This window comes from Geospiza fortis, unplaced genomic scaffold (assembly GCF_000277835.1).
Source record: "Geospiza fortis unplaced genomic scaffold, GeoFor_1.0 scaffold130, whole genome shotgun sequence".
In the NCBI taxonomy this organism is placed as follows: Eukaryota; Metazoa; Chordata; class Aves; order Passeriformes; family Thraupidae; genus Geospiza; species Geospiza fortis.
The window spans coordinates 7382073-7387317 of record NW_005054300.1 but is presented as its reverse complement, the minus strand read 5'-3'; the positions used below and the strand labels follow the sequence as shown (position 1 = coordinate 7387317).

The 5245-nt window shown below is 37.7% G+C and overlaps 1 protein-coding gene across 1 annotated transcript in view; it reads right to left on the bottom strand.

Moving 5' to 3' along the window:
- The window catches only part of BLNK (B cell linker), a 92223-nt gene that overhangs the window by 33964 nt on the left and 53014 nt on the right, over nt 1–5245 (bottom strand). The window lies entirely within an intron of this gene.

Below are 5245 nucleotides of genomic sequence, written 5' to 3'. Positions count from 1 at the left end.
TGATACAGTGTTACCTGCTAATTTAAAGAAATGAATTACTTATAGTTGTGAGAAACAGGTGTACAGCAGAATGCTCCAAAATTTCCAACAACAATATACTACACCTATAAAAGCAGCTTGGATTATTATCTAAACTAACCAGATACATTAAATCTGAGGTGAAAAGCTCAGAAGAACTTCTGCTTTTCTGTTGTATTTGCTGGAGTTTTTTTCCTTAACAGATTCAGCTTCTGGTTCTGCTTGAAACATCAGAAATAGCCATCATCTGCAGTTTGCTGTTTCTGTGCTGTGCCCCAGCTGGCACCTGGCAGTGTCTATAAATGAAAAGTAATGAGGAATGAAAAGAATGAGAGGAGAACTAAATGGTTTAGTTCTAGTTTGGGGAGAATGCTTGTAAGTGTTTGTGTTTCTTTCAAAAAGGCTTGCCAGACTTCAATTAGGGATGGATGTCAGCATCAGTTACATTTCCTTTGTTGTTTGTCAGAGATAGAACCCTTCAACAAAAATCTAATTGTAGATTTCTTTCTGAATATTGCTTATTGCTCATCACTGACACTAATATCCTTACATTAGCAAAATGATCATTTTAAAAAAGGTGGGCTTTTTTCACATTACTGGTTTTATTCTATATTGTCATTTATTTGCTAAAAAATCTTCACACATGCATGCAAATAAGATCCAACACAAAACTGATAAGTACAAGTACCTGAATTAGTTTGCTTTTCATTTGATCACATTTAGGTGAATTGATTAGAGCATCATGGATATTCCATGAGTCTTGAATAAGGCTATAGTTTAAAAGATCATTTTATTACATATTTCTATTAAAAAAGGTGCATTTAATTTAGGAAATCACATGCACTGGTGCTATTATAATATTTTTTCCAAGTAGATGGACTGAAATGAAAACATTCCCATTTTTTGCATAGTCAAGTTTCTTAAAAATCTGTGTCTCTTATTCCTTACTCTTTTTATGGAGGCATTTAAGTTTCTAATTACAACTTTGATAAACTAGAGAGTACCTAATATGCATTAGTGTGAATTTTTTCAGCTTTTAAAGTTACATAGCTCTGGTAGGAGTTGTTAAAATCCTTGTTTGTTGCCCCTGGAGAATATAACTCATCTGAAGCCTGTGAGAGTAAGCAGATAACCAGTGCACTAAGTAGAAAGTGTAGGAAGCCATCAAGTACAGCTGATCTCCTGTTCAAGTGGAATCCCCTTCCACCATAGAGTTGAAGAAGCTGCAAAAACCAGTCTGTCCAGTCAGCTGGAGGCTGACATTTCTTCAAGTGCCAGGCCATATAAAAGGCAACAACTGAAAAGTTTTAGGAAGAGCTGTCTGTCTGATTTGTGATCTTGGAGAGACGGAAGAAAAGATGAGAGGCAGATAGAAGAGTCTATGGCAAGAGGGTTCTCCAAATCTTCAAGCACTCAATTCCTGGCCCAAAGGCTATTCCAGAGCTATGAGGAAAGTGAAGCACAGAAGGGCATTTATACATCTAAAGTTTTGACTGAATCTACATATCTGACTAGTACTAAAATACTTGAAATTGTACTCCAAGAAAAGGGGTTTGTTGAGAGAGGACCTCACTAGAGCAGCAGCCCCGAGAGCAGCCAGGCAATGGGAGCTGCCATGGCCCAGCGCAGGCAGCCCTTGTGCCAGGTACAGAACTACAACCTCCTCCTTCACAACACCTGAGTCAGGACCTTGTCACCAACTAATGTTTATTCTCTAGTGCTCTCTTGGGATGAGCAGATTACTAGAAACACTCAAGGACCTCCATCAGCTAGTACTGTAAGTAAAAATAATGAGTAATGCTTGTCTTACTTGGCATTGCATATAATTAAAAAGAACCAAGAGGTAAAACTTAAAGTTGCTTCCTTAACTACAAGCTCCAACTCTTCATTAAACCTGCTTGGGATCTTTTTATGCAAAATCAGGTTTGCAGATAAAAGTGCAGTCTGTGTTACTGCTAATCTTTGAAAACACATTTCAGCAATAGATATTTTGAGATCCATTTTAATTGTAACTTGCATAGGGACCCTTTGATCAGGATCTCATGGCACACAATAGATTTTCAAAGTTCAGCAGATAGTAAGTTTGGAAGTCTTGGCTGTAGATGCTTCTAAAAAGTTTTAGGTTTCTTACAAGTACATTAGAAATTCTAGATGTTGGAAGGAATAAGAAAAAAAGACAGAAACCTAAACCAAAACTCTTTTTAGGCCTGTGTTGCTATTTTTGCAGCTAAAAACTCCAGTAATTCAGAATTATCAGATCAAATGACAAAGGGGTCAGTAGCTGTGATAAGTACTTGAAGAAAGGTGCAAAGTTTTCCCATTATAAATACCATCCATCCTGAAAGAAGGATTTGTTGTGTGCTTGCTGCACTCAAGGACTTGCAGAACTGCCTCAAGATAAAACAAAATGAAACAAACCCACCCTCTCTTTGATCTGGTCACAGCTCAGCTTATGAGGAACATGTGATGATGAAGTGAGGATGATGGGTGGACCCGGCCTGTGACGCATCCCCACCTTCAAACATCACCTGGAAGCCTTTGGCTCTTTTGCATGCACACTATCCTACAAAAGCTTTCCAAAAGTAAAATAGGTTTTAAAGAGAAAAAATGAAGAAGAATAAAGTGTGTAACAAGTTTTCAACTCAGATGTGAGATGAGGTACACAGTCCCTAGACTTGATGAAGAGAAGTCTGTCTTACTTTCAGACAGATTTGTGTAACATGGAATTCTCCCACCATTTAGACTAGTTTTTGAGAAATTGTATTTATGGGTATTATAAATCTGTAATTGCTTCACAAGCAATATTGATTAATTCAACATTAAGGGACCTGTATGTTCCTTCTCCTTATATCAGTTAGGTCTTTATCTGATGAAGTTGAATTGGTTTTAAAATAGTAAAAATAATTTAAAAAATAAACACACTGCAAACAGACTGCATGCCAATTGCATGTTCTTATAGCTTTTGGGGTATATCTGTTTCTCACTGACAGGACAGCCTGCAGTTGTGTGCCTAGAAAGTCACATTTTCTGAAGATTACTTTGCCCATTCACTTTAAGTAAGACTGTGGGTAGGTGTAGCACTCACTTTTGGGTTAAAAAGGCAGATCACATTAAAACAAAGAAATGTTTTTCAGAGTTTTTGTTTGTTTGGGTTTTCTTCAGGCAAATTTAAATACTTGGCATTAGAAACCTAGCATGGGATTTAGTAAGTGCAAACTTAGACTTAAAACAAAAAGTCTCCATATATGCCCACTTGTCTCAGCTATAAGGTTTTACAGGAAGGAACCACAAAACAGAAAGCAAGGAAGATTGTAACAAAATTTGAAGAATAAAAGCTAAGCTATTAGAAGGTACAAACCAAAACTCAAAGAGCAGAAATCTAAAAATTATAACAGTTACTTTTGTTAATTAAAAAAAAAACCCACATTAGAATATGAAACTGAAGAAAGAACAGCGTTTCCAGACTCTTATGTTGAAATATCTTCTCAAACTGAATTAACAAACCAGAAAAGGACCACCTTTCCAATGCCAGGCTTCCATGACAGCAATGCTCCTGCCATGGTCTTTGTGGAAGAATACGGATTTTGGTGAACTGGGTGTCTTTTCAGATGTATTTTCATATTACTTGTCATTTTTGTGCCTCAAAGACAATGCAATTAAATGTTATAAAACAGCTCTACCCCCTTCAACTTAACTTCTAATTCCTCAGTAGGAAGCAAAAATAAATACCAAATATAGAAAGCATCTAATTCCTCATTAGACCTCCTTCATGTGCTTAAGATCTCTACATGCAGACACCCTTATATCATATTCTACCTGGAGCAGTGAAAGTGGGAGTCCTTTGCAATGAAATGCCAGGTTGAATCAGCCACCTGGGTCAGAGCTGGTGTTTTCTAAGGCTGTGATATGGGTAAAATGCATAAAAATGTGTGCAAGAGACAGCTGAATCCTTAAGGTGCAGTCAGATAAACCACTTCAGTAGCTACTGGTCCAAGGTAGGGCCTTACAGTCCCCATCCACTCTGGAGTTTTATCCACCCCCAGCAATGGCTTTCTTGGTGGGAGAAGAGGAAGTTTGGAACCGGAGGTGGTAACCTGTGGCACCAAACCATCCATTCAAGGCACTGAGCCTTTGATCTTTATCTGTAAAGCTATCTCAAAGCTGACAAGAAAAGTTCAAAGAGGTTTGCTTATTGGGAGAAGTCAATTACAGCTATCTATCTGAGAGGAAGAAGAAACAAGGAATTGTTCTCACCCGTGTTTGAGAGATGCACAAGGGGAAATGACAATAGTTTATATTCATTTTGACAAGAGTGTTGATTTCTTAAAGTCTCAGAAACATCCTGTTCTGCTCACTTTTGAATCATCCACTGTTTTGCCTAAAGGCAAACCCCATAGTTAGAGCAGGTGTGTGTTTACACGGTAAACACAGCGGCACAGAAAGGCTAAATATTGATTCTATTTTTCATCTTCATTTGTCCCCTATGTAATCTTTACAAAAAAGCTGTCAGTCCTCCTTGTACTGGTAAGTACTAATATTCACAGAGTTAATAAAAATGTAGCATGCAAAGGAATAATACATTCTTGACAGAAATCACGCCCAATGTGAAAGTAAAAAGTATAAGTACTTTGGGGTGATTGGGAGTTCTGCATATTGAAAGAACCCATTCTGGGTTTCCAATGTTAAACATTTGAATTTGCCTGGAAACAAACAAACAAGCAAGCAAGCAAGCAAACAAAACCTCCAGGGTTTGGACACCTCTCCCTCTTATGCAGATTGCTCTTTCCTTTATCCCAACTGAATAACAGTGACACTGTAGGGAATACAGAAAATGAGGTAGTACAATATGTAAGTGAATATTACATGTCACTCCTTGACATAAAAAGATAAGCTATGTTTTCTGTTCTGTAGCTGACCTGTTCTGCTTTGAGCCTTTTTTTGGTTTGCTGATCTTTTTTTGCACCAGCTTTCTGGATGTAAGCTAATGTTTTAAAACACAAAACAAAAAAAACCAGCCCCCACACAGAAACCACATTCACAAGATTACTCCACTTTTCTTGAAGGTTTTCAAGCAGCAGGAGGAAGTTCAACCCATTAGGCTACCCTAAAATGCAGTTCCAGTTAAAACCAAGTGAGTGCTGTACCTCCCTGAAGGATTAGTACCCTACAGCCTGGCCACTGAAGGAGAACAAGGGCAGAAATTTACAAGTCTTAAGCGGCTTTTATA